The 10,695-nt window shown below is 35.8% G+C and overlaps 1 non-coding gene across 1 annotated transcript; it reads right to left on the reverse strand.

The window, feature by feature from the left end:
• Positions 1-695: 695 nt before the first annotated feature.
• LOC112808266 (U6 spliceosomal RNA) lies at positions 696-799 on the reverse strand. The gene has a single exon (XR_003204317.1). It is a non-coding gene; the product is annotated as a U6 spliceosomal RNA (small nuclear RNA).
• Positions 800-10,695: the final 9,896 nt, after the last annotated feature.

Genomic DNA, 10,695 nt, shown 5'->3' on the forward strand with positions numbered 1-10,695 from the left:
GTGGGTTACCCTTCAGCTCAGAAAGCTGCAATGACCCACTTTGCCAGCTGAGGGGGCAGGATTTGCTCCCTGGGCTGTTGAAAGACTTGATTATAGCTGTTGTGGGCTCACTGGTGGGCAGGGCTAGCCTTCAGCTTGGCTGTCCTCAATGAGCCACTATGACAGCTCCAGGAACACTGTAGGGCAGGGCTTGTTCTGTAAACAGCCAGCTATGAGGCCCAGCTACAGGAATTGCAGCAGTCTCTTTGCAATGTTTCCAGTCCTAACCTTGGCTACCTACAGAGTATATTGGGATGGGAGTCCCTTGGAGGGATGTCTGCCAAAATGGGTAGGGTGGAACCAAAGGGGAATGCGAGGGCATGACATGGGGTGTTAGCAAGATAGAAAATTAGAATTGAAACCTGCAAGCTTCTAGCTATTTAGTATGGGGGAGGGCACAAATAATGGTAGCTACCATTGCTTTTGTTCCCAGAAAAAAATTCTGCAGATATTTGCACCCCTGGCACATGTGCTAAAATTAATCAGTAGATCTCCTTCACATGGATTCCTAGCGTTTTTCAGACTGCTGCTTCTGTACTTTCTCAGAGCAAGTTTTTTGTGTGCTGGTTCTTTAACTCCAGGAGCTTTAAAAATCAGCTGGACTTAAATCCCTTTGATTTTCAAAGCCAGAGATTTCTTTTTTAATCTATTGATGAAAAGATATGAAACATTTTAATAATTTGCACATCATCCTTGTGCAGGGGCCATGCTAATCTCTGTATCATTCAAATTTTAGTATATGTGCTGTTGAAGCAAACACTACTCTGTAATTCTTAAACTTGTTTCTTTGTTGGTTGTGTTTTCCCTCACCCTGGCCTTTTCCTTCAGGATTTTATTTCTCTTTGGATTTCTACATTGCCAGTATGATTTGCCTAGATATGGATGTTTATTGTTTTGCTTGTATTTATGATGTTGACATTCTTTTAGCTCCTTTGCTCTGTGGTTTGATGCTTGTCATTTGTTTTGCAAAGTTCTCAGCTGTTTTAATTTCAAATATTTCTTCTAATTTTTCATTCTGATGTGTTATACCTTTTAATATTCTCCTATAGTTCTAGGATACTCTTTCATTCTCTTTTTTCTTTAGGTATTTCAATTTGGAAAGTTTCTATTGCTCTATGCTCAGGTCCACTTATTATTTCCTCAGGCATGTCAAGTATATTTATAAGACCATCAAAGTCATTTGTCTTTTTTCATTTCTAGCATTTACTTTTCTTAGGTTACATAAACTCTAAGAATCTCTATCTGTTCTTGCATGCTATTTATAGCTATTTTAAATTTCCTGTCTAATTTACACCTGTGTTATATCCTAGACTAGTTCTGATGACTGCTTGTCTCTTCAGGTTTTTTCTTGCCTTTAGGAAAACCAAACATATTGTATTAAGGAATAGAACTTGAGGTAAATAGGTCTTTAATGTGAGAATTTATATTTGATCATTTGGCTGTATTTAATATCTGTTGTAGGTACCAGAGACTTTACATTCCTCAGATCCCTTATTTTTGTCTCCCTTCTGTGCTTTGGGGATTTCTATATGTTGTTGATTGAAGAGAGTTGTGTCCCCTACACCCTTGCAAGACAAACAAGGAATCCTTTTTAGATTCCCACTTTTAGAACTTGGTGGGATTCCTGGAGGTAAAGCTGATTAAAATGTAGAGTCCCCCAGAAGTTTGTCACTCATACTAGTCCATACTCAGCTCCAGAAAAGCATCAAAATTAGCATTTATGCTCCTTCCAGTTTATAGCTCCTGTGGCTTCTGTTCCAGGTAAGCAGAACTCAGAAAACACCTACCTCTCCAGATTTCAGAATGGCAGTTTGCCTTCCAAACTCTGTTCCATGATGAGTACTAAAAAAAATTGACTTTCAGTTTGTATAGCTTTTTTCTTATAATGTGATGAGTGACAACCTCTGCCACTTAAATGGTATAGATGTGACTAGTTCTTGGGTTTGGATTAGTGCTACTTTGAGTTTTAATCCCTAGGGAAAAAAGAAAGTAATAAAAAGCATTTTTCCCCTGATAAGTAGCTTTACCTCTCTATGGCTTAGATTACTAACTTTAAATCAGGGATAATATCTACCTTATAGAATTGTTAAAAGGATTAAATTAAATGAGACAGGTGTTAATCATAATTAGTGGCATCTAGAAAATGTTTAAGTAAGGATGTTACATTAGTTTTTCCCACAAATGTATCCGTATAAATATTTGCAGACAAACATACACTGGCCCTAGTTCTACCAGATGGCAAAGGTATTTACTATACCACACTTCTGTGTACTTAGAAATATGGGTAGGGTTATTCTAAGTAACACAAGGGAATTTTTCTGGTCTAAGGAAACATTTTCTCTATATTGTACAGTTACTCTAACAAAGAAAATCCAGAATGAACACAAAGAGACTTTTTAATTTTGTAGCTAGAAGTTACATGGTAGACTCATGAATTTTTTAAAGTAATTTTATGTACTTCAAGCATAGAATATTAGTCATATTTTGAAATAATTCCTGCATTACCAAGACCTTATTATAAGGCAGGAATTTTGGTTTTCTGTGTATTTAGCAGATTTTTTCCTTACTGTACAAAAATCACAGACAAGTTTGGCTTATTTATTTGATTGTGCTATCTAGAAAAGTAGTTTGTTTGTTTGTTTTAAGATTTTATTTATTTATTCATGAGAGACAGAGGGAGAGAGAGGGAGGGAGAGAGAGAGAGAAGCAGAGGGAGAAGCAGGCTCCCAAGGAGCAGGGAGCCTGATGCGGAACTCAATCACAGGACCCTGGGATCATGACCTGAGCCGAAGGCAGAAGCTTAACCATCTGAGCCACCCAGGTGCCCATAGAAAAGTAGTTTGATATTTAATGTGATCTGTTATATCTTAATTTCTAACATTAAATGAAAATATAAAACATATGCTTTCATCTTAATTATCTTTTAGACTTGAATTAAAATGTAATAAGCAGTTATTTCTTAAGTACTAAAAGGCCAAAATTGGAAGATAATCATTTAAAAGTATATTTGTAGAAGTTGTCAATCAATATTAAAACAATATTATACCATTTCTCTCACCTGATTTATAATTTAGTGATAAGTGAAGCTATATGAAGAAATTAATGACATAAGTAGAAGGTGTAGTTAGTAATCCTATACTTAGAGAACAGTATTTTATATCTGTAGGTCATTCAAGACTCAAATATTTTTGGTAAATTTTCCATCACTTATATTATGGGATGAGTTGTGCCCCCCCATATTCATATGTTTAAGTCCTAACACCCAGTATCTCAGAGTGTGACTCTATTTGGAGATAGATCCTTTAAAGAGGTGATTATGACAGGTATCCATATAAGAAGAAATTAGGACACAACATATGCAGAGGAAAGACCATGTGAAGGTACAAAGAGAAGACAGCTATCTACAAGCCAATGAAGGAGGAGGCCTCAGAAGGAACCGAACCTGACAACTATTTGATCAAAGAATTGGAGCCACCAGAATTGTGAGAAACTTAATTTTTTTGGTTTAAACCACCCACTCTCTGATACTTTGTTACGGCAGCCCAGCAAACTAAATAATAAGAAAGAATAAAAAAGACATGAATAAAAACATTACAATAGAAAATCCAAAAGGCCAATGAGCATTTGAAAACATGTTCAAATTCACCAATAATCAGGACAATGCAAATCAAGAATGAGACAGAACTTCACTATTATTAGATAGACAAAAATTTAGAACATAAAAAATGTCAAGTGTGGCCATGATTGTAGGAAGTTAAAAACCTTATTTTTTAAGCTACTGAAATGGACACAAGTATTCAGGAAAGTAATCTGATAATTTAGTTAAATGGAGTACAGGCATTTCCTATGGCTCAGCAATTCTGCTTGTTGATCTATCCCAAGGCATTCTTGCACAGGTACAAAAATAACATCTAACAATGCTCACCTTAGTATGATTTGTGGTAGAAAGATATTGAGGGTAATTTGGATGTCCACAAGTTGGGTCATAGGTATGTAGAAGCACTTTAGAGGAGTTGAAAGCAATAGGTTAGACACATATATAGCAAACTACATGGGTCACAAAAAATAAATGTTGAGTTAGTCAATAAGAAACTTAGTTCAATATATGGCATGATAATATCATTGCATAATTAGAAAAATATATGTACACTGAACAAAAATATTTTTAAAGAATAATGAGATAAGTGAATATTAAACACAGAATAGTTGCCTATGAATGTAAGGGAAGGAGAGTGGCTCTCAAAGATACAAAGAATAATGTTTTTTTAAAATAAACAATATAAAAAGATACATATAAAGTATTTTTTTAATCACATATATGATTCATATATGTATCTATAAGATAAGGAGAACATATAGGTTTAGAGTGTTTACTTTTATGTCTGGCACATTGTAAAAATCAACTATTTAATGAATTTATAAGATGGATGAATGATTATAACAACAATACCTCCTATAACACATGTGCTATTGGATACTCTTATTTTCTTTCCCTATGTCAAATTAATCATCACATCCCTAGGAAGTGGCTACTATTAATAACCCTGTTTTACAGTTGAAGGAACTACGGCAAAGAGAGATTTTAAAATTCAGCTAAAGGCTTAGAGCCAGAAAATAGTGTGGATGTTAGATCTTAAAGCATACCCACCAACAATCCCCCCGCCTCCAACATAAGTTGTTCAAGCAAGTAAGGGATATAAACTTAGGCACAAGGAAAAGATTGTAGTTACCACTATAGAAAGAATTAAAATTAAGGTAGTTTTGTTTCATCTCAATATTTAAATGTTATATATCCATATGGATATAAAACCTAGGGAAATATGAATCACTAAATAAAAAGCAATACCCATGGATCATCTAGGCTAATTTTGGGGGGGGGGATTTTCTATTTGGATAGGCAAATTTGGAAATTGTAATCTTTGGATAAAACACCATCAACATGGAGCAATTTTATAAAACTAATAGTAATATAAATTAGTTTCTATAATATAGCATTATTTATTCTTTATCTTAATTTGAATAAGAATTTTTACCCTTGGAGGGAAAAAAACAAGATGAAATCAGAGAGACAAACCATAAGAGACTCTTTTTTTTTTTTAAGGATTTTGTTTATTTATTTGACAGAGAGAGAGATAAGAGCAGGAACACAAGCAGGGGGAGTGGGAGAGGGAGAAGCAGGCTTCCCACTGAGCAAGGAGCCTGATGCAGGGCTCCATCCCAGGGTCCTGGGTTCATGACTTGAGCCGAAGGCAGATGCTTAATGACTGAGCCACCCAGGCACCCCAACCATAAGAGACTCTTAAGTGTAAGTAACAAACTGAGGGTTGCTGGAGGGGAAGGGGAATGGGGTAACTGGGTGATGGACATTAGGAGGGCACGTGATGTAACAAGCACTGAGTATTATTTAAGACTGATGAATCACTGACCTCTACCGCTGAAACTAATAATACATTATGTTAATTATTGAATTTTTTAAAAAAAGAGACCCACTTCAAAAATAAAATGCATTTCCTTTAAATTGCACAAACTAACAATTTCCTCAACTCAAAAGAATATAGCAACTAAAAATAAAAAAATGTGCTCTCAGTCCTACTCTGGAAAATAATGTATATCTAATAGTAGAAAATAAAAACATTTTAAAAGTATTAAAAAAAATTTACCCTTGAATTTATTGTTAGGCATTAAAATTCTAGATTATTTTTAACAATACTGTAGTATTTTATTAGGATTGCCATAACAAACTACCACAGACTGGTGGCTTAAAAAATAGAAATTAATCTCTCACAGCTCTGGAAGCTATAAATCTGAAATCAAGATGTTGGCAGGATTAGTTCCTTCTGAGGAGCTGTGAAGGAAAAACAGATTTATGTTCTCAGCTTTGTAGATGACCATTTTCTTCCTGTGCCTCTTTACATTAACTTCCCTCTATGTATGTCTCTGTGTCCAAATTCCCTCCTTTTTTAAAAGAACACCAGTCATTGGATTAGAGTCCACTCTAATGGCCTCATGTTAACTCTATTGCCTTCGCTTTTATTATTACCTTTATTACCACTATTGCTAAATGAGCTCGCATTCTAAAATAGGATTCCAACATTTTTACCTTTTTTGGCAGTGGGGACATAATTCAACCCATAACAAATGCCAATAATCTTATCTTCTTTGATTGTGGGGTCATGCTTGGCCTCTTTATTTTTGAAATAGTTTTAATGTTTTGTGCCTATTTTATAATCACATTAGGTATATCTACCTTGTGCTTTTTATTTTTTTTAAAGATTTTATTTATTTATTTGACAGAAACAGAGATAGTGAGAGCAGGAACATAAGCAGCGGGAGTGGGAGAGGGAGAAGCAGGTCTCCCCCTGAGAAGGGAGCCCGATGTGGGACTCGATCCCAGGACCCTGGGATCATGACCTGAGCCAAAGGCAGACACTTAATGGCTGAGCCATCCAGGCGCCCATACCTTGTGCTTTTTAATCATTAAGGGGAAGTGAGGTAGGATGATACATATTTTTCCCAACAGTGGCTGAGAATTAGCTATAATGTTATTAGTTTATACTTTAAATATTGTAAATAGGGAATTACATGTGGAATATGTTAGAGTCAGTATGGGATGTTTTCCAGTCCCAGAACTGTAGACTATTGCTATGCAAAATTTCTCTGGTTTTGTTTTGAATTGAATCTTGTAATCTGGTTACTATAGCCCTGGCACTAATACAAAGCATTCATAGATTTATATGGTCAACATTGAAGTCAGTGGGTAAATATTCAAATATAATTATCAGAATAATTTTCCTAATTCATCAGGATTATTTTTCAGGATTTGATGATATAAAACTAAATAAGATAAATTTAATGTACTAAAGGTCCACTAATGAAAGGATAGAGAGGACAGAAACTGAATATTAGGAAATCATTATTTTCTCCCTGTGGTTCTCAAAAACAATGATTAGAACAAAGCAGCTGCTTTTGTTCTATTTTGATTTTACATATGGGAATTGAACAAAATAAACATCTAAGTTTGGGCATCTCGGTGCCAGAAATTTAGATTTTTACAGTATGTCTCTTTAATAGGGCCCAGACTCCCTGAACAGAAGGCAATTCCTATTTCTGGGACAAAGGAAAAATACAGATACTAGAAAACACAGGTACTATTAACTGTGTCTTGAGAGCTGTTGAATGTAACTTGTTAAAGGATTCTTTAAGTTAAAAGATCACAAAACAAAAACAATTTGTTATTTAAGAAAAATGAACAATCATATACAAGTAAAAATATTAGAACAGTAGCAAAATAGATATAGGTTCACATAAAAAAAAAATTAGGATAAAAAATTTGTCCACAGTCAAGGGCAGTATGTTTTAAATGTATTAGCTTGAATAACATGTTTTGGAATTCTCTATACAAAACAGGCTCAACTGTGTACCCAAAACCATAAGATATCTAGGAAGGAGGAAAAGGATCTATACTCAGAAAACTATAGAATACTCATGAAAGAAATTGATGAAGACACAAAGTAATGGAAAATCATTCCATGCTCATGGATTGGAAGAACAAATATTGTGAAAATGTCTATGCTACCTAGAGCAATCTACACATTTAATGCAATCCCTATCAAAATACCATCCACTTTTTTCAAAGAAATGGAACAAATAATCCTAAAACTTGTATGGAACCAGAAAAGACACTGAAAAAGAGGAACATTGAAAAAGAAAAGCAAAAGGAAAGAAAAGCTGGTGGCATCACAATTCCGGACTTGAAGCTCTATTACAAAGATATAATCATCAAGACAGTATGGTACTGGCACAAAAACAGACACATAGATCAATGGAACAGAATACAGAGCCCAGAAATGGACCCTCAACTCTATGGTCAACTAATCTTCGACAAAGCAGGAAAGAATGTCCAATGGAAAAGACAGTCTCTTCAACAAATGGTGTTGGAAAAACTGCACATGCAGGAGAATGAAACTGGACCATTTCCTTACACCACACACAAAAACAGACTCAAAATGGATGAAAGACCTAAATGTGTGACAGGAATCCGTCAAAATCCTTGAGGCAGCAACCCCTTCAACCTCAGCCTCAGCAACTTCTTCCTAGAAACATAGCCAAAGGCAAGGGAAGCAAGGGCAAAAAATGAACTATTGGGACTTCATCAAGATAAAAGGCTTTTACACAGCAAAGGAAACAGTCAACAAAACCAAAAGACAACCGACCGAATGGGAGAAGATATTTGCAAATGACATATCAGATAAAGGGCTAGTATCCAAAACCTATAAAGAACTTATCCAACTCAACATGCAAAGAACAAATGATCCAATCAAGAAATGGGTAGAAGATATGAACAGACATTTCTGCAAAGACGACATCCAAATAGCCAACAGACACATGAAAAAATGCTCAGCATCACTCAGCAGCAGGGAAATACAAATCAAAAGCTCAATGAGATACCACCTCACACCAGTCAGAATGGCTAAAATTAACAAGTCAGGAAACAGCAGATGTTGGCGAGGATGTGGAGAACTACACTGTTGGTGGGAATGCACACTGGTGCAGCCACTCTGGAAAACAGTATGGAGGTTTCTCAAAAACTTGAAAATAGAGCTACCCTATGACCCAGCAATTGCACTAGTGGGTATTTACGCCAAAGATAGAAATGTAGTGATCTGGGGGGGGGGACGTGTGCACCCCGATGTTTATAGCAGCAATGTCCACAATGGCCAAACTATGGAAAGAGCCTAGATGTCCCTCAACAGATGAATGGATAAAGAAGATGTATACACACACACACACACACACACACACATACGTACATACAATGGAATATTATGCAGCCATAAAAAATGAAATCTTGCCATTTGCAATGACATGGATGGAACTAGAGGGTATTATGCTAAGTGAAGTAAGTCAATCAGAGAAAGACCAGTATCATATGATATCACTGATATGAGGAATTTGAGAAAGAAGACAGTATCATAGGGGAAGGGAGGGTAAAATGAAACAAGACAAAACCAGGGAAGGAGACAAACCATAAGAGACTCTTAATCTCAGGAAACAAACTGAGGGTTGCTGGAGTGGAGGGGAGGTGGGAGGAATGCAGTGGCTGGGTGATAGACATTGGGGAGGGTATGTGCCTGAATGAATCACAGACCTGTGCCCCTGAAGCAAATAATACATTATATGTTAATAAAAAAATTAAAAAAAGGTTCAACTATGCTGTCACTTAGATCTTTTTGCCCAATATTTACATAGAAGTTGTAAAACATCCCTAAGAGTCTTACGACCTCATGTTCACCAATTATTTAATTTCTTACTTGAATTAATTTTTGAATCATTATACTTTTCTTCTACATCCTGTTTTCTTACTCTGCCAGCTTATGTTTGGAAATATTCCTTGGTTTTCTCAATATTACATCCCTTCCAGACACACACTCAATTTAGAAAACATATATATATGGAAAGAAAAAAATGATTTATATTTTTCATCCATCTTGACCCTAGCCATCAGCCTGTAAAACTCATAATTTCTTACATAAAGATTTTCATTCCTAATACAATTTCTTTCTTTTTTTAGATTTTATTTTTATAGAGTGAATACAAGTGGGGGGAGGGTCAGAGTGAGAGGGAATCTCGAGCAGACATGCTGAGCACATAGTCCCATGCAGGGCTTGATTTCACGACCCTGAGATCATGACCTGAGCCAAAATCAAGAGTCAGATGCATAAAAAACTAAGCCACCTAGGCACCCCCCCAATACAATTTATATTCCAAAACTTTGAAAGTCAGTCTATCCTTCCCAGCATCAAAGGACAGGACTATATAACTTCTACCAAACTACAATACTTAAAATTTCATATAACATAAATTAGGTGGAGGTTTAAGATGATGGAGTAAGAGCTCCAGGAATCAGTCCTTCTAACAAAACATCTATTGAGTTTGTAAGATAAAAATCAAATCCTATTAAAATTTTAATACTAGCCAAACACTTGTAGCATCTATGGCACTGTTTTATAAAAAAAAAAAAAAGAGAGAGAGAGAGAGAGACTCTGATACATTTTGGTAAATTTTGGTGTGGCTTACTATTACCAGCCTAGGCATTAGGAACTTTTATCTCCAAAAATTGGGTTTGGATGTTTTAATCTCTCCGGTGGTTCACTGGAAAAGAGGTAGGTTATTGTCTTAATCACCTACGTCACAAATGGATTCTTAGGCAGCATCTGTTGAGATAAAAACATCTTTATTATTTTCTCTGATTACTGGATCCAGGCATTTGAGGAAATCTCTGTGAGATCACTGACTGCCTGTAGAGATAACTAAACAAAGATTTTTGTGACTACACCTGAAAAAAAATAGACTTTGCAAAAATAATCTCACTAAACAGACAAATGAAGGGGCGCCTGGGTGGCTCAGTTGGTTAAGCGACTGCCTTCGGCTCAGGTCATGATCCTGGAGTCCCGGGATCGAGTCCCACATCGGGCTCCCTGCTCAGCAGGGAGTCTGCTTCTCCCTCTGACCCTCTTCCCTCTCGTGCTCTCTATCTCTCATTCTCTCTCTCTCAAATAAATAAATAAAATCTTTAAAAAAAAATAAAAAAATAAACAGACAAATGAAGCCCTTCCCCAAAAATATTAACAACAGCAACAAAAATACAAACCATAA

This window comes from Callorhinus ursinus, unplaced genomic scaffold (assembly GCF_003265705.2).
Source record: "Callorhinus ursinus isolate GAN/ISIS: 27379988/994484 unplaced genomic scaffold, GSC_fseal_2.0 scaffold2, whole genome shotgun sequence".
Lineage (NCBI taxonomy): Eukaryota > Metazoa > Chordata > Mammalia > Carnivora > Otariidae > Callorhinus > Callorhinus ursinus.